The 19,979-nt window shown below is 44.6% G+C and overlaps 1 long non-coding RNA gene across 5 annotated transcripts in view; it reads left to right on the top strand.

The window, feature by feature from the left end:
* Nucleotides 1–19,979, top strand: part of LOC130283508 (uncharacterized) — a 115,518-nt gene that overhangs the window by 5,390 nt on the left and 90,149 nt on the right. For all 5 annotated transcript variants that reach the window (XR_008846720.1, XR_008846724.1, XR_008846721.1 and 2 more), the window contains exon 2: nucleotides 6,942–7,012. This is a non-coding gene — a long non-coding RNA (uncharacterized LOC130283508). The remainder of the gene's footprint in view (nucleotides 1–6,941; nucleotides 7,013–19,979) is intronic.

Here is a 19,979-nt window from a genome sequence, read left to right as displayed (position 1 = left end):
ATATATATATATGTGTCATGTGTGATACTGTCTGCTGTATATATATGTGTCATGTGTGATACTGTCTGCTGTATATATATGTGTCATGTGTGATACTGTCTGCTGTATATATATATATGTCATGTGTGATACTGTCTGCTGTATATATATGTGTCATGTGTGATACTGTCTGCTGTATATATATGTGTCATGTGTGATACTGTCTGCTGTATATATTTGTGTCATGTGTGATACTGTCTGCTGTATATATATATGTGTCATGTGTGATACTGTCTGCTGTATATATATATATATATGTCATGTGTGATACTGTCTGCTGTATATATATGTCATGTGTGATACTGTCTGCTGTATATATATGTGTCATGTGTGATACTGTCTGCTGTATATATATGTGTCATGTGTGATACTGTCTGCTGTATATATATATGTCATGTGTGATACTGTCTGCTGTATATATATGTGTCATGTGTGATACTGTCTGCTGTATATATATATATATGTGTCATGTGTGATACTGTCTGCTGTATATATATATGTGTCATGTGTGATACTGTCTGCTGTATATATATATGTGTCATGTGTGATACTGTCTGCTGTATATATGTGTCATGTGTGATACTGTCTGCTGTATATATGTGTCATGTGTGATACTGTCTGCTGTATATATATATGTGTCATGTGTGATACTGTCTGCTGTATATATATATGTGTCATGTGTGATACTGTCTGCTGTATATATATATATGTCATGTGTGATACTGTCATCTGTGTAATGTGTGATACTGTCTGCTGTATATATATATATATATATATATATATATATATATGTGTCAGGTGTGATACTGTCATCTGTGTAATGTGTGATACTGTCTGCTGGTCCAATCCTGCAAAAGAGTGTAGAGCAAATTGCTGAAGAACTTCCTAATGTCTATGATAGAAAGGAGTCCGATCACACAGGACATCACAGTGGCCCCGCATACTGGTTGGAGCCCATGTGTCCCCTGTCCACCAGAGAAGGGGGCTACAATTAGCATCAGAACTGGAGCAGTGGAAGAAGGCGCCCGGCCTAATGGATGACCTTCTTCATCATGTGGACGGCCAAGTGTCATTTACCTGGGGAAGAGATGGCAACAGGATGCATTATGGGAAGAGGACAAGTCGTGGGGGCAGTGTGATGGACAACGTTCACAGGAGACTTTGTGTCCTGGCATCATTGTGGAGGTTACTGTGATCTGTACCACCTACCTGACCATTGTACAGAACAAGCCCCCCCCTTCATGGCAGCAGGACCCCCTAACGGCAGTGGCCTCTACCAGGAGGAAAATGCCCCCGGCCACACTGCAGACATTGTTCAGGAATGAAGAGCATGATAAAGAGATCAAGGTGATGACTTGTGGGATCTGCTGGTAGTTGTAGTGGAGAGTGATAGGCTGAGAGCACTTCTACAGAGCAAAGTCTCTGCCTCTGATGGTCACCACTGGTACTACAGCATTTTTTGGAGCGCATTATGTTTGTTGCGCGTAAAGCTCCAATGTAAATGCCAAAATACTATTGTTTTCAGTTGTAATGCGGACTGGAGTTTGCACTTTGTATTGTGGTGAACACTCTTTGTGGTAAATATTTCATATACTCACAGATAAGTGCATATTTCACAACAAGAATGTGTTGGAAATTCATTGAATAGATCTGTGTTTGAAACCTGTGAAAATATGTGGCACAAATACAGATTTGTCCTCTTTGTGAATGAAGTCTTAGGGTAAGGTCACATGTCTTTATTTTTTGCTTTAGATTTGCTGCAGAAGAATTTGCAACCTACAGAAGTCAATGAGCAGCAAAATCTGAAGCCAAAATAGATGATCACCCGTATAAGCTCAGGTCTGTGTCCCCGGTCTATCTAAACAAGCAGATGACACATGACCATTGCAGCCAATCAGTGGCCTCATGCTCCCTACTGACATCACTGTTGAGTGATAGCAGCCATGATGCCAGGAGTATGGATAGTGCCCACTAATTGGCTGTAGCGGTCACGTGTCATCAAAGCAATTGTTACTCGCTTGTCCGACATGTGACTGCTGTAGCCAAATCAGTGGCCATGTTCCGTACTTCTGGAATTATGGCTCCTATCATTGAAAGTTCTGCCAGAAGTACAGAATTTTCCCGATGAGGCCAATGATTGGCTGTATGGTCAATAGAGACTGGGGTGCGATCCTCGCTGGATCGGACGGGTAAGTTGCCATTGCTTTGTTGTTTTAATTTGTTTTGGGCCTTTGTATTTCGTTTCTTCACCATTGCTGTAAGTAAATAAGACCATTCAGGGGTGTGGAAATGACGATCATGACGATCCACTTGTCCGGACCAATTTTCGCTTTTACGCTCTCATTTTTCTTCCTCGCCCTATAATAGCCATAACTACCTACTATAATGATACCTTTCAATTTTTCAATAACAAATTCTTCAAATTTGTATTAATCGTATTAGTCCAGTGATGCAGATGCAAATCGAAAAATGTAGCAGTATCTTGTAATACCTTTTTTATTGGACTAACAGAGAATTTTGTAGAGAAGCTTTCGGGATTCCTCCCTTTATCAAGTCCAAAGCAAATATAAGCTCACAAGCAGAAGACACAGGTTACATCTCACAAATATGCAGGGGTTAACCCAGTGTTTCCCAACCAGGGTGCCTCCAGCTGTGGCCAAACTAAAACTCCCAGCATGCCCGGACAGCCTTTGGCTGTCCGCGCATGCTGGGAGTTGTAGTTTGGCCACAGCTGGAGGCACCCTGGTTGGGAAACACTGGGTTAAGACAATAGATGTGGAGAATTCACACTAAGATGGGCCATAAATTGTTCTGCTATAGGAACATAGACTAAATAGATAAGGATGAGAATAAGGGGGAGGGAGGGGAGAGCAGAAGGGGGGCTGTAATTAAGCAGGACATAGTGAGATGTAAAAGAGAATCCGGTATAGTACAGGTTATAAGAAATTTTGATAATGAGATAAAAAGCTCAAATCCACATTGAGTCCCTGGTTTTTGGAATCCAGTATCATTTTGGCTTCAAGTGTCTTTCTCTCTTGTGTGTTTTTGAAGTTCCCTCTCAGTACATATATATATATATATATATATATATATATATATATATATATATATATATAAATAAATAATCGGTGAAGTGAAATTGAAATAGTAAAAGATAATTTTACTAATTTGGTGGTTTTCTTTTCTGCGCCATTTACCTTGTGGTCAGATAACATGTTAGTTTGATACATTAGACCGGCCTGATTACAGCAATACCAGATTTCTATAGTTTCTGTCATGTTTTACTAATTTTAAAATAATTCAGAACTTTTTCGAATATTTTTTTAATTGCCATTTTTTGACCCCTGTAGTTTTTTTTTCTTTTCTTTTCTTACCGCATACCAGGTTGTATGAGGGCTCATTTTTTGTGTGCCATAATCTGTTTTTGGTATTGATCTGACTTTTTAATCGCTTTTTAACTTTTATTTTTCTGGGATATTGTAAAAATTGCAATTCTATATAGTGTTATATTTTAATAGTTCATACAATTACGCACGCAGCTATACTAAATATGTTTTTATTATGTTTACATGTTTTTAGATAGGAAAAGGGGGTTATTTGTACTTTTAACATGGAAGGGGTTAATGTGTGTCTTTTAAACTTTTATTAAAAATCGTTAGATTCCTCATACAGATCAATAGAGTTCTATTGAACTCTATTGATCTGTGTGCTCTGCGCTTCATTGATAGAGCCTAGTCCAGCCAGGATCTATCAATGACAGAGCCATGGGACAGCAGGGAAGCAGAGGTAAGCCCTCCGGCTACCTCTACAGTGGATCTATCCCCCCGCGATCACGCTGCGAGGGGGGGAGGATGTGAGATCCACCCCACTAGCCCACCAGGGAGCACTCACATGTACCTTTAGACGCCGCTGTCAGCATTGACAGCGGCGATCTAAAGGGTTAATAGCCAGCCGTGGCGATCGCTGCATGCTGGCTATCAGCGGCGGCCCCCGGCTCCTGAGAACAGCCGGGGGCTGCAGAGTATGTAGCGGGCAGAAGTCGGGAGCCCGCTCCATACACTCCTGAACGCCGTGCTTGTCAGGTCCGGAAGCAGGGCTAAGGGCCGGAAAAATTCACCTGCCCAGCGCCCGGAACTTCCTGTCTCGGGCGTCGGGCGATAGCAATTCCACATCCCTGCCATTGCTAGTATCCATCACTTGGGTTTGTTACAGTGTGTCAGTAATAGACTAAGTGGCAATTTCGCCTGTGAGGTTTGCAGTGTGCATCGCGGATTGTGAATCTGGGGGTCTTGAATTAAAGGAGACCCATAATTTTTCCACATCAAAAGTTTTTTTTTGTAGTTGGAGGTGCAGGAGCTGAGACCCCCATCAGTCTCTAATATGAAGGGGCAGAACAATGAGCTGAGCCTCTGAGACTTTCTGAAGAGAGAAGGTGAGACATGGAGGGTCACAACACCTGGTTCATGGGGGTCTCAGCACCTGGACCCTGACTGATCCAAACTCATAGATGTTGTAAGCATTCTCAGATTTGAGGGTGTGCAGGTTATATATAAAGTGTTGGTAGTAATGCGGGGGTGCAGGCTGTGGCCCTGCAGCAGGGGGTGTTAGTAGCTGGAGATGGGCCCCATCTGGCACAGTTTGCAGGACGTATGTGAACTCCAGTGGAGGGATGAGAGGCAGACAGGAACCTTAACAAACTGAGGGAGGTCTTCATCGGAGGCTGCCAGCCTCTATATAAACACTGGGGTGACCAGCTCCGACTAGAACTGTTCCACATGGCCCTGAAGCTGCTGGCCCCACATGGGGCCACTCGGGGTAGATTGCACCCAACCGTAGAGCAGAGAGGGGGGCATTTATTTACACAGACACAGATCCACAATGATAGAAAGACAAATATACCAAAGACACTGGGAGAGGGAACAGCTTATTTACAGAGGGCTCCAGGGCCCAGGGAGACTGACTTAACCCCTTCACCGCCACACCAAATAACCCCTTGAATGCTGGTAGTCACAGAAACTAAAAAAACATGCAGAATAAAAGACATAGGGGGAAATTTATCAAAACCTGTGCAGAGGAAAACTTGCCTAGTTGCCCATAGAAACCAATCAGATGGCTTTTTACATTTTTAAGAAGGCCTGTGAAAAATGAAAGATTGGTTGCTATGGGCAACTGGGCAAGTTTTCCTCTGCACAAGTTTTGATAAATCTCCTCCAAAAGTACAAAACTGACATTTGGTCACAAGTTGCGTGCAAATTTTCCACCATTGAACTCACTGCAAGCTGCATGAAACTGCAACCTGCTTGTGAAGTCTGTGCAATCTGGCTATGTTTTTAGTTTGTTTTTTTTTTACAGTCAAATCTCATCTGTAATAAAGTTGCACAACAGCAAGTCACATAAAATATTTTGGTTGCCCGACTTAGATGTGACTCGCTGCCACACAATTAAAGTTGCTTGTGTTGTCCCAGCCTTACTGCAAATCCTGCAAATGTGAACATGGCCTTAAAAATGACTGTCTGTAACAAAGTGGGGCTGTAATACTGTCTTACACGTGATTGTATTAGATACAGTAGCTCAGCAGATGGTATCACAAATCATAGGATAAGTTACACAGATTTAGAATTCAATATCACACATGATAGATTTAGATACAGCAGCTCAGAAGACAGTATCACATGGAAGGATTAGATACACAGACTCAGCAGACAGTATCACACATGATAAATTTAGATACACTGGCTTAGCAGACAGCATCACACATAAAAGGCTGGGCTACGCCGCAGACAGTTAGTTTAGGTTCATTATTGGGTCAGGTTCCTTCCATCATCTGACAGATCATTTGTCATACACCAGATTCCCCAGTGACGCCATTAATACACATTGGGGGGATTTATCAATGTTGTTGTGGGTGAACTTCTTTTTCAGTCTTTTTTTTTTTGTGGTGGCAATGTGTACATGCTCCAAGTGTATTAAATGGTCGCATGGCATGTGATAAATATGGGGCTATGACCCTTTTTTTTTTAAATGCTGTCTGCAGCCAATTGTGTAAGCCAGGTCTGGGCTAGGGCACGTCTGCGCAAAAATTTTAAGCTCTTCACAATAATTTGTGACTAAAGGTCAAGAAGATTCATTTCATGAATACATTACCACTGCAGAGCAAATCAAGATAAACGTTCTTTAACACCACTTTCTACAAAAGCAATTACAGCTACACCATATTAAGAGGCAAAAATAAGCTATTGTGCAAAAATAGCCAACACAACTGCTCTACCACTATTGTCTTGTACATGATCCTGTTGCTTCTCTACTCTATGTACATTTCCTTCCGTGTCTAGATTTACCCCTATTTCTCCTGTTTTATGCTCCAATCACCTCCAGATCTGCATCCGCTGCTAGAGATCTCAGTGCTCACTGCTGCCACCTGTTGGTATTGCTGTGTGGTGTCTGCTGAATCCTCTGCTCACCAAATGTTAATCATTGAAGTGACTGCAGCTCTGAAGGTGACTGGAGAAATCTAATTCCTAAATTTCCTCCTAGTAACTGGGCACATCTCTGTGTCTCACATCCTCTTCCCCTACACTCTCTGTGGGAACCCCAGACTTGCCATCCATGTGTCTGACTGGCCAAAGTGTGTGGTGGTCAGGAGGTCAGTAATGTCCATAATTACAGGTCACAGGGGTCAGCTGCTCCAGTGACAACCGGGTCCCATCGCTTGAGGGGGAATTCTGGGCGACTGCCCACAGAAAAAAAAAATGTATATAAGGCAATACAATACAGAGCAAATAATTGGGGTGAAGGGCACCCCCAAAGAGGATGCTGCAGGATGATTCCCATTGAAAATTATTGTGATGGGTCTCATGTCGTGATCCACAATTTTACTCATCCTTCTCTCTTTCTTTTTATAGGTCTAGTTTATTTCCCCAGAATGCACCTCTTTTGCTGGATTTTCTGGATCTGCCGCTTCGGCTATTCGGAGGTAGGGACCATATTATTGATGCGTTATATAAGATATTATAGTGGGAGAAGTCTGTGACCCCCCTCATCCTACGAGAGCCTTGACTGATGTGTATGGGGCTACACAGTGTCTTTGGCATCACAGCTGATGTGGTCACGTTGCCGTGCCGTAAGTTGAGATTTCAGGGCGGATCACTGGTCCCAGTTGCAGCAACTTAAATGCCGCAGTGTGGCCATGTTCCTTTTTGTTTGCTGTGATTTAATCCTGCGATCTTTGTTATATGCAGAGTCACCATAAAGCCTCCTCATAATAGTGGTAAAATATATGCTTAAGGGCCTTATGGCCAACAGCCCTGGAACAAACATGAAGTATATGGCTGCTCATATTCAGAGTAAACCTGTCTTCCCATCATTTGGGGCTCAGTAAGACCCCTATAGTTTTATATTGGCCTATTTGCATTTAGGTCCATTAGGTCAGGTTATAATATGAATGTATTTTAGTGTCCATATTGAAGCTTCATCACCTTTGGGAGAGGGGGGGCAAACGCTACAGTGACCCCCTTGATTCCAGCACTGACACTCAAACTCAATGGTGTTGCTAAACCAATCTTGAGTCACAATTATCATATTGTCTTTATATGGCCGTATGCGGGTGCCGGTCTGAAAAAGATAAAATATCCAGTGATCGGCAGTTGTGTGAAGGTAAATGCCTTGTGGATGTCACAGGAGAATGGGCAGATTTGTTTGAGATTACAGAAAGGCAACAGTAACTCAAATAACCACTGGTTACAACCAAAGTCTGCAGAATATCATCTCTGACTGCACAACACATCTAACCGTGCAGATGGGCTATAGCAACATAAGACTACACCCAGGGCCACGCTTGTCAGCAAAGAACAGGAACCTGAGGCTACAATTCACACAGGTCACCAAAACTGGAGAATGGAAGATGTCACACTGTGACATTCAGATGGCAGGGTCAGAATTTGGTGTAGGCAAAATGAAAGCATGGATCCATTCGGCCTTGTATCAGTGGTTCAGGCTGGTGGTGGAGCAATGGTGGGGGGGGGGGGGGGGGGGGACATGTTCTGGGCACATTCTGGGCCCCTTAGTACCAACTCAGCATGGTATAAACATGACAGCCTACCTGAGTATTGTTACTGACAATGTCCATAGTCATAGTATCATCATGTCCATATGGAGGAACTGTGTGATGTCATCATGTCCATATGGAGGAACTGTGTGATGTCATCATGTCCATATGGAGTAACTATGTGATGTCATCATATCCATATAGAGGAACTGTGTGATGTCATCATGTCCATATGGAGTAACTGTGTGATGTTGTCGTGTCCATATGGAGTAACTATGTGATGTCATCATATCCATATAGAGGAACTGTGTGATGTCATCATGTCCATATGGAGGAACTGTGTGATGTTGTCGTGTCCATATGGAGTAACTATGTGATGTCATCATATCCATATAGAGGAACTGTGTGATGTCATCATGTCCATATGGAGGAACTGTGTGATGTCATCATGTCCATATGGAGGAACTGTGTGATGTCATCATGTCCATATGGAGTAACTATGTGATGTCATCATATCCATATACAGGAACTGTGTGATGTTGTCATGTCCATATGGAGTAACTATGTGATGTCATCATATCCATATAGAGGAACTGTGTGATGTCGTCATGTCCATATGGAAGAACTGTGTGATGTCGTCATGTCTATATGGAGGAACTGTGTGATGTCATCATGTCCATATGGAGGAACTGTGTGATGTCATCATGTCCATATGGAGGAACTGTGTGATGTCATCATGTCCATATGGAGGAACTGTGTGATGTCATCATGTCCATATAGAGGAACTGTGTGATGTCATCATGTCCATATAGAGGAACTGTGTGATGTCATCATGTCTATATGGAGGAACTGTGTGATGTCATCATGTCCATATGGAGGAACTGTGTGATGTCATCATGTCCATATAGAGGAACTGAGTGATGTCATCATGTCCATATGGAGGAACTGTGTGATGTCGTCATGTCCATATGGAGGAACTGAGTGATGTCATCATGTCCATATGGAGGAACTGTGTGATGTCGTCATGTCCATATAGAGGAACTGTGTGATGTCGTCATGTCCATATGGAGGAACTGTGTGATGTCGTCATGTCCATATGGAGGAACTGTTTGATGTCGTCATGTCTATATGGAGGAACTGTGTGATGTCGTCATGTCTATATGGAGGAACTGTGTGATGTCGTCATGTCCATATGGAGGAACTGTGTGATGTCGTCATGTCTATATGGAGGAACTGTGTGATGTCATCATGTCTATATGGAGGTAAGAATCACTAAATAAACACTATGGAGAAAAAGTAGGAGAGCACTCCTATACATACAGTACTGCAGGTGGGCTACTTGCCGCTTTGTGCAGTGTGGCTCTGTCGCAGTATATATGAGGCTTCCAGGGATGCAATCCAACAACCTGCGGGGTGCACACACTGAACTGAAGCATCAAATGTAATAACACAAGAAAAGTGTATGCGCACTCACCGTCAGGCTGAAGTCGATCTGCTTGTACCGCCGGGTCTGGATAAGGGATCACATAAGACGCATCCTAAGTGCGCTCAGAAGACAGCGAGGTGATGCCGACATTTCGCACACAAACGGTGCTTCGTCCGGCTTCGGAGACCGGACGAAGCGCCGTTTGTGCGTGAAATGTCGACATTACCTCGCTGTCTTCTGACCGCACTTAGGATGCGTCTTATGTGATCCCTTATCCAGACTCTGTGGTACAAGCAGATCGACTTCAGCCTGACGGTGAGTGCGCATACACTTTTCTTGTGTTATTATGTCTATATGGAGGAACTGTGTGATGTCATCATGTCTATATGGAGGAACTGTGTGATGTCATCATGTCTATATGGAGGAACTGTGTGATGTCATCATGTCTATATGGAGGAACTGTGTGATGTCATCATGTCCATATGGAGGAACTGTGTGATGTCATCATGTCCATATGGAGGAACTGTGTGATGTCATCATGTCCATATGGAGGGAACTGTGTGATGTCATCATGTCCATATGGAGGAACTGTGTGATGTCATCATGTCCATATGGAGGAACTGTGTGATGTCCATATGGAAGAACTGTGTGATGTCATCATGTCCATATGGAGGAACTGTGTGATGTCATCATGTCCATATGGAGGAACTGTGTGATGTCATCATGTCCATATGGAGGAACTGTGTGATGTCCATATGGAAGAACTGTGTGATGTCATCATGTCCATATGGAGGAACTGTGTGATGTCATCATGTCCATATGGAGGAACTGTGTGATGTCATCATGTCCATATGGAAGAACTGTCTGATGTCATCATGTCCATATGGAAGAACTGTGTGATGTCATCATGTCTATATGGAAGAACTGTGTGATGTCATCATGTCCATATGGAGGAACTGTGTGATGTCATCATGTCTATATGGAGGAACTGTGTGATGTCATCATGTCTATATGGAGGAACTGTGTGATGTCATCATGTCTATATGGAGGAACTGTGTGATATCATCATGTCTATATGGAGGAACTGTGTGATGTCATCATGTCCATATGGAGGAACTGTGTGATGTCCATATGGAAGAACTGTGTGATGTCATCATGTCCATATGGAGGAACTGTGTGATGTCATCATGTCCATATGGAGGAACTGTGTGATGTCATCATGTCCATATGGAGGAACTGTGTGATGTCATCATGTCTATATGGAGGAACTGTGTGATGTCATCATGTCCATATGGAAGAACTGTCTGATGTCATGTCTATATGGAAGAACTGTGTGATGTCATCATGTCTATATGGGGGAACTGTATGATGTCATCATGTCCATATGGAGGGAACTGTGTGATGTCATCATGTCCATATGGAGGGAACTGTGTGATGTCATCATGTCCATATGGAGGGAACTGTGTGATGTCATCATGTCTATATGGAGGAACTGTGTGATGTCATCATGTCTATATGGAGGGAACTGTGTGATGTCATCATGTCCATATGGAAGAACTGTGTGATGTCATCATGTCCATATGGAAGAACTGTGTGATGTCATCCTGTCCATATGGAAGAACTGTGTGATGTCATCATGTCCATGAGGAATGCTTCCCACACCTTGTAGAAAGTATAAAGGGGGTCTTTCCTGGCACAAGAGAGGTGTATCTAATGTGGATAGGGGATAAGTGTTGGGACTGGAGGTGATATTCGGGCATGGTACTCAGCTTTCTCCATCAGTCCTTTAAACAGTAAACAGAGCAGCAGTGCGCATGTGTGACCACCTCTGCATTTACACAAGGAATGTAAGATCCCTCGAGGTTGTTGGGAGTTCCCAGACTCCCGGTGATCATTCTCATATTACCTATTCTGGTTTTGTTGGGACAACTTTTTTAATTTTAAGGCTTCACATCTCTTGTTATAACAAGGCAAGTATGGGGATGGATTATTGTCGAAATAAAGTCTCTGATTTTGCAGTGAATGGAAGCACAAGGCCTGGTAACTAACTGCACGAAAATAGCAGTTGACAAGCAGTAAGAGCTGCAGCGCACTACACCTTTAGAATCGCCGCTGTGCTGTAGAATGGACCATGGGATGTCTCTGCACAGCCGCAGGGTATAGTGTTGCTGAGCACCCGGGCAGGGAAGGGGTTAATGCAGCAAGTTGTACCACCCAAGACTAATTATAATAACGTATTACGTCCCTCTTTTGTGGCTCCAATGAATGGCTCCTTTAAGGTTTTGGGGGTCTTTTGTTGTTGCTTTTTGTTTTGTTTTGTGTCTTGGTGGAGGGGCCCTGGAGGGGGAGGGCAGGGGTAGCAGGTGGCAGTAAGGGGGCTGTTTGTAGCCCTTGCAATCCTTTATTTCACCCGGCAGAGAAGCGGCCCGTTGTGTCATTTCTCAGAGAAAGTTACAAAATAACCTATGCCATGTTTGCCAACACTGAGCCCAATAATATCTGCCTACAGGGGGCGTGCGGGAGAACGCGGACGACCCAGGCGCAGACGCTAAATAAACAGCACCCCATGGTATATGAGACCAAGCACAAAAGTGTTTAAATATTATATATAAAAAAATTATATAAAACAATCCTATTTATTTCTTGGATAATTGGTCTACAACCAATATAAACGCCATTACAGGTCCTGGTGAAACAGTTGCTCAGCTGCATCACTACGTACCAAAGAAGATTTGCCATTTATGTGTCTGGGAGAGCTGGGTGGAGTTGTTGCACTGGCATTCGTGGTAATTATCACCCAGCTTTTCCAGGAGCCGATAGATCTAAGAAATGGGTAAAATATAATACAACAGAGGACAGCACAAGAATTCACATTTACTGATGCTTCAGAACTAGGAGGATGCACTGGGTGTGAGATACATGTAGCAGCCATATTGTTTGTCACCCAGCTTTCCCAGAAAGACATAATTTGACAGAAAATCTCAGATTTATAGACTTTCCCTTTAGTCTAAAGACTTCAAAATGTGGGAGGGACCTATTACTCTCTTCCTGATTGGTTAAAAGAACCCCGAACATCAATAGGCCGATGCCTGACTTTAACTCAGCGCTTAGGATACAAGCAGTGGGTCAGGTCAGGCAACTTTTCGAGAAACATAAACCAAATGCCGATAACTTTGGAGTTTTTTTTTCATATTTTTTTACAACAGCGTTTTCTTGTTAAACAAATGTATCTGTCCAGAGTTCAGGCTGATGACCTTATGGAGGATTGTCTGTAGATCTTATTCTAACAAACCAACAACTGATACATTCTCAGCTTCTGGATGAAAATAAGACTTCCAATTTACTTGAACATAGTGAGGAATATGAAAATTGCAGAACAATTAATAATTTAGCGAAAACTGGGATTCGTCTCTTGAAATTCATGTTTTGGTTATACGCACGCAGGTTGCGTATTCTGGATTTTCCATGTGCAGATACGCTGCAGAAAACCCACAATATATTCCAGCCATATGCAAGTAGCTTTATTCACAAAGAGATTTACTACATGCATCTCCACCCAGAGCCATCAGCAGCCCTGTAACCACCATTACACTGGTAAGAACGGACTAAGCTGTGGCGTGACATCCGTCTGAGGCCCTGCCACAGGACAGACTGTGAGCCGCAGCAAAGACTGAGTAACAGGAGCCACAGAAGATGAGGCTGTCCAGAGCTGCAATCTGACTGGTGACCAGTCCACTGAGTGATGGGGATGGTTATGAAGGAGAGAGGCAACAATGGCGGCATAAAAGCAGGACTGTATTCCATGCTACCCTCAGCACTTTTAGTACTCATGCCCTGTTGCACAGGCTACACTGACATGTGGCATTTTGGTGAGCTGAGTAGTTTTCACCCCTGTGCCTTTTTAAATTCAGAAATCCTTACCAGGCTGGCCATCCGTTCCTTATACAGTATTAATAATACTATACATAATGCCGATGTATATACAATGCTAATCAATAAAGTTCCATACAGTACTGAATAATGTTACCATACTGTACAAAATAAATGTAGCACCCTACATACAGCTACAAACATTACACACACTCACTTCATTAGATGTGCAAATTATACACACATTCATTAAAGGGGTTCTCTGCCCCATAGACATCTTATCCCCTATCTAAAGGATAGGGCATAAGATGTCAGATCGCTGGGGTCCCGCTGCTGGGGACCCCTGTGATCTACCATGCGGCACCCACCTTTAGTGGCTTCAGGAACCGCTGGAGGTCCTCAGGCTGAGTCCATCTCGACCACGGGTACGGAAGATCGTGACATCACGACTCCGCCCCGTGTGACATCACACTCTGCCCCTCAATGCAAGTCTATGGGAGGGGGCGTGACAGCTGAGGACCTCCAGCGGTTCCGGAAGCTGTTAAAGGTGGGTGCCGCATGGTAGATCCCGGGGGTCCCCAGCAGCGGGACCCCAGCAATCTGACATCTTATCCCCTATCCTTTGGATAGGGGATAAGATGTCTAGGGGCGAAGTACCCCTTTAAGTAGGGTCACACGTGCCATATTTTGCTGCGTATTTTCCTACCCATTGAAGTCAAAATGTGTGTAAATTTGTGTTTAAAGTGTCAGGAGATTACACATGATATGCACAAATATACATTATATGCACACACTCCACACACATTATATGCATATAATATATGATATACACGTAGATCCACTGGGACAGTCCCAGATTTCTGGTGTTGCTCAATGTCTGCTGCCATTACCACATGCCCTCTCACCCTATCATCATGCTGCCAGCGTCAGCATGTTTTCCTTGTTTGCTCTTTCAAGGCTAGGCTCCGCCCTCCTAGGGATAGGACTCTTCTTTCTAGCTGCTCAGTAACAGCCCCCGAGGTGCCAAAAGTCATTAAAACACCCAGGTGTCTTCTATAGGTGGGCGGGTTTACTGTGTGCTCTGTGATTGGTCGATTGGGTCACCTTCATCTAGCATCTTTGAACTATTTTGACAGATATAGTTATGTAGATATTGTGGTCATTGGGTTATAACAGATCCTGTGATGTGCAGATCCACCCTGGAAGCGTAGTTCTTTCTGGAGAGCATCCGATTGGTCAGGCTTTTTTTTGCTGTGGTCACCAATCTGTGCTGCTCCAGCTGTTGCAAAATCATAACTCCCAGCACACGAGGGCACATTGTTTGGTCATTGATTGCAAGCTCTTGGGACAAGCACGGGGCAGGCTTTATTTCTGTAGGGAGAATACATAGAGAATTTGGACATCACTAATTGTCATGAACCCCTGTGAACTCTGAATCTGTGGACTGGAAGGAGAATTTTCACTTTTCTTGGGCGTAAGAGCAAAAAATTTTCAAAAGCTAAAATTGCTGATTTTTGATCACATCAAAGATTTTTTTTTTTTTAAGTTATCACCCTCCCTCCTACTGCACCTCATGCTGTCGCCCTCCTGTTGCACTCTGTCACTCTACCTCCTGTCACCCTCCCTCTTGCTGCACCTCCTGTCATCATCACTCCTGTTGCACCTCCTGTCACTGCTGTCACCCTTCTTCCTGTTGCACCTCCTGTTATTCTCCCTCTTGCTGCACCTCCTGTCACTATCACCCTCCCGACTGCTGCACCTCCTGTCACTGCTATCACCCTCCCGACTGCTGCACCTCCTGTCACTGCTATCACCCTCCCGACTGCTGCACCTCCTGTCACTGCTGTCACCCTCCCGACTGCTGCACCTCCTGTCACTGCTGCAATCCTCCCGTCACTGCTGTCGCTAGAGATAAGCGAACTTACAGTAAATTCGATTCCTCACGAACTTCTCGGCTCGGCAGTTGATGACTTATCCTGCATTAATTAGTTCAGCTTTCAGGTGCTCCCGTGGGCTGGAAAAGGTGGATACAGTCCTAGGAGACTCTTTCCTAGGACTGTATCCACCTTTTCCAGCCCACCGGAGCACCTGAAAGCTGAACTAATTTATACAGGATAAGTCATCAACTGCCGAGCCAAGAAGTTTGTGACTTATCGAATTTACTGTAAGTTCGCTCATCTCTAGCTGTCGCCCTCCCGACATCTGCACCTCCTTTCACTGCTATCACCTTCCCGACATCTGCACCTCCTTTCACTGCTATCACCCTCCCGACTTCTGCACCTCCTGTCACTGCTATCACCCTCCCGACTGCTGCACCTCCTGTCACTGCTATCACCCTCCCGACTGCTGCACCTCCTGTCACTGCTATCACCCTCCCGACTGCTGCACCTCCTGTCACTGCTATCACCCTCCCGACTGCTGCACCTCCTGTCACTGCTGCACCTCCTGTCACTGCTATCACCCTCCCAACTGCTGCACCTCCTGTCACTGCTATCACCCTCCCGACTGCTGCACCTCCTGTAACTGCTGCACCTCCTGTCACTGCTATCACCCTCCCGACTGCTGCACCTCCTGTCACTGCTATCACCCTCCCGACTGCTGCACCTCCTGTCACTGCTGCACCTCCTGTCACTGCTATCACCCTCCCGACTGCTGCACCTTCTGTCACTGCTATCACCCTCCCGACTGCTGCACCTCCTGTCACTGCTGCACCTCCTGTCACTGCTATCACCCTCCCGACTGCTGCACCTCCTGTCACTGCTATCACCCTCCCGACTGCTGCACCTCCTGTCACTGCTATCACCCTCCCGACTGCTGCACCTCGTGTCACTGCTATCACCCTCCCGACTGCTGCACCTCCTGTCACTGCTATCACCCTCCCGACTGCTGCACCTCCTGTCACTGCTATCACCCTCCCGACTGCTGCACCTCGTGTCACTGCTATCACCCTCCCGACTGCTGCACCTCCTGTCACTGCTATCACCCTCCCGACTGCTGCACCTCGTGTCACTGCTATCACCCTCCCGACTGCTGCACCTCGTGTCACTGCTATCACCCTTCCGACTGCTGCACCCCCTGTCACTGCTATCACCCTCCCGACTGCTGCACCCCCTGTCACTGCTATCACCCTCCCGACTGCTGCACCTCCTGTCACTGCTATCACCCTCCCGACTGCTGCACCTCCTGTCACTGCTATCACCCTCCCGACTGCTGCACCTCCTGTCACTGCTATCACCCTCCCGACTGCTGCACCTCCTGTCACTGCTATCACCCTCCCGACTGCTGCACCTTCTGTCACTGCTATCACCCTCCCGACTGCTGCACCTCCTGTCACTGCTGCACCTCCTGTCACTGCTATCACCCTCCCGACTGCTGCACCTCCTGTCACTGCTATCACCCTCCCGACTGCTGCACCTCCTGTCACTGCTATCACCCTCCCGACTGCTGCACCTCGTGTCACTGCTATCACCCTCCCGACTGCTGCACCTCGTGTCACTGCTATCACCCTCCCGACTGCTGCACCTCCTGTCACTGCTATCACCCTCCCGACTGCTGCACCTCGTGTCACTGCTATCACCCTCCCGACTGCTGCACCTCCTGTCACTGCTATCACCCTCCCGACTGCTGCACCTCCTGTCACTGCTATCACCCTCCCGACTGCTGCACCTCCTGTCACTGCTATCACCCTCCCGACTGCTGCACCTCGTGTCACTGCTATCACCCTCCCGACTGCTGCACCTCGTGTCACTGCTATCACCCTTCCGACTGCTGCACCCCCTGTCACTGCTATCACCCTCCCGACTGCTGCACCCCCTGTCACTGCTATCACCCTCCCGACTGCTGCACCTCCTGTCACTGCTATCACCCTCCCGACTGCTGCACCTCCTGTCACTGCTATCACCCTCCTGACTGCTGCACCTCCTGTCACTGCTATCACCCTCCCGACTGCTGCACCTCCTGTCACTGCTATCACCCTCCCGACTGCTGCACCTCCTGTCACTGCTATCACCCTCCCGACTGCTGCACCTCCTGTCACTGCTATCACCCTCCCGACTGCTGCACCTCCTGTCACTGCTATCACCCTCCCGACTGCTGCACCTCCTGTCACTGCTATCACCCTCCCGACTGCTGCACTCCTGTCACTGCTATCACCCTCCCGACTGCTGCACCTCCTGTCACTGCTATCACCCTCCCGACTGCTGCACCTCCTGTCACTGCTATCAGCCTCCTACCTGCTGTCACGCTCTCGCTCCAATAAAGTAAAAAAAAAAAATAGTTTAAAAAATAAAATCTCCCCATTTTTCCAAATTACAAAATGAAAACATAAATAAATAAAAATATTTACCCAAACTTTTAAATGATGACATTTCTGATCCTGCACGGTCAACAGCGCAAAATAATTCCAATCTCCAAAATTGCTGATCTCTGATCACATCCCAGACAAAAATGTTACAAACAGTGATCAAGAAGTCAATACTACACAAAAGTGGTAAAGGTAAAAAAAAAAAAGTAACAAACCTCTCATATTTACCCCGGGCCCAAGCATCTCTGGAACCAGAAACATTCTGCACCAAGGGTCTCCACAGAGCTGCGTCTTCCAACCAATGTGCCTCCAGCTGTTGTAAAACTACAACTCCCAGCATGCCAAGCTGGGAGTTCTAGTTTTTAAACAGCTGAAGGCACACTGGCCTAAGGATGTCCGGGCCTGCTGGGAATTGTAGTTTTGCAACTGCTGGAGGCAACATACTGGTTGGTAAAAACTACTATAGAGGGTCACATTATATAGAGTGTCCCTTCTTGTCAGGGATACCAGCCCCCCTGGGCACCTTTCTGCCAGGACACCCAGTTGCTGTGAGACCTCACCTTCCTCTGCCCTTGGGTACCTCAGCCCCACAGAGAGCGGCTATCAGGCCCAGACCACCCACGCTGCACACCGCACCCTCATCACATGTCATCCCAGCGCTGCACCCCTTCACTGCCAGAGCTGCCGACTACTGTAATAACAATAATGGAGTGCAAACAGCAAACTTCACCTTGGTGGGATGTGCAGTCCCGGTGGGGGGAATATCCAAACACATTATACAACATGGAATAAATGAACAATTAGCTTGCCCTCTGTCCTGTCTCTTTTCTCCTCTCTGTTCTCTGCACCCTCCCAATTTGTAACTAGCTGGGTGGTCCCCACCCCCCTCTCTCTCTCTTACCCAAACACAATTAACCATTTAAACACAAGAGAAAGAACTGATTACATTATGTCATAGCCCAGAGGAAGTGGGGGAAGAGCAGAAGAGGTGGGCGAGGGGGTCCCATGGACAGTAGTGATAGAGGGACTGTGAGAGAGGTGAATGGGGGTCTTGCTTCTGTGTGCAACAAACCGGCCTGGGAACAGAACAGAAACTATAATACAGTATCGGGTACGAAACATGTCACAATATGCTGCTGATATCGCAAATGAAAAATGTGTCCGACTGCAGAACTGTGGTCGAAAAAACAATATAACCAACTCTCCCGATCCTGTTGTGTCTATTAGCCATTTCTAGTCATTATTAATTGTTATGACTGGAGTGGGAATAATTCCTGATATGCTAACTTTTATTTTATTATCAGTGTCCTCCTCATCATACATCAGAATAAACAAAGATTCTGTTTAACTACTATAATACTGCTCCTTATGTACAAGAATATAACTACTATAATACTGCTCCTTATGTACAAGAATATAACTACTATAATACTGCTCCTATATACAAGAATATATCTACTATAATACTGCTCCTATATACAAGAATATAACTACTATAATACTGCCTCCTATATACAAGAATATAACTACTATAATACTGCTCCTATATACAAGAATATAACTACTATAATACTGCTCCTATATACAAGAATATAACTACTATAATACTGCTCCTATATACAAGAATATAACTACTATAATACTGCTCCTATATACAAGAATATAACTACTATAATACTGCCTCCTATATACAAGAATATAACTACTATAATACTGCTCCTATATACAAGAATATAACTACTATAATACTGCTCCTATATACAAGAATATAACTACTATAATACTGCTCCTATATACAAGAATATAACTACTATAATACTGCTCCTATATACAAGAATATAACTACTATAATACTGCCATCTATATACAAGAATATATCTACTATAATACTGCTCCTATATACAAGAATATAACTACTATAATACTGCTCCTATATACAAGAATATATCTACTATAATACTGCTCATATATACAAGAATATATCTACTATAATACTGCTCCTATATACAAGAATATAATTACTATAATACTGCTCCTATATACAAGAATATACCTACTATAATACTGCTCCTATATACAAGAATATAACTACTATAATACTGCTCCTATATACAAGAATATAACTACTATAATACTGTCTCCTATATACAAGAATATACCTACTATAATACTGCTCCTATATACAAGAATATAACTACTATAATACTGCTCCTATATACAAGAATATAACTAATAGAATACTGCTCCTATACACAAGAATATAATTACTATAATACTGCTCCTATATACAAGAATAT

Source organism: Hyla sarda, chromosome 7 (assembly GCF_029499605.1).
Source record: "Hyla sarda isolate aHylSar1 chromosome 7, aHylSar1.hap1, whole genome shotgun sequence".
NCBI classification, from domain to species: Eukaryota; Metazoa; Chordata; class Amphibia; order Anura; family Hylidae; genus Hyla; species Hyla sarda.
Note: the sequence above shows the minus strand (reverse complement) of the source record. Positions and strands in the feature narration are given on the sequence as shown.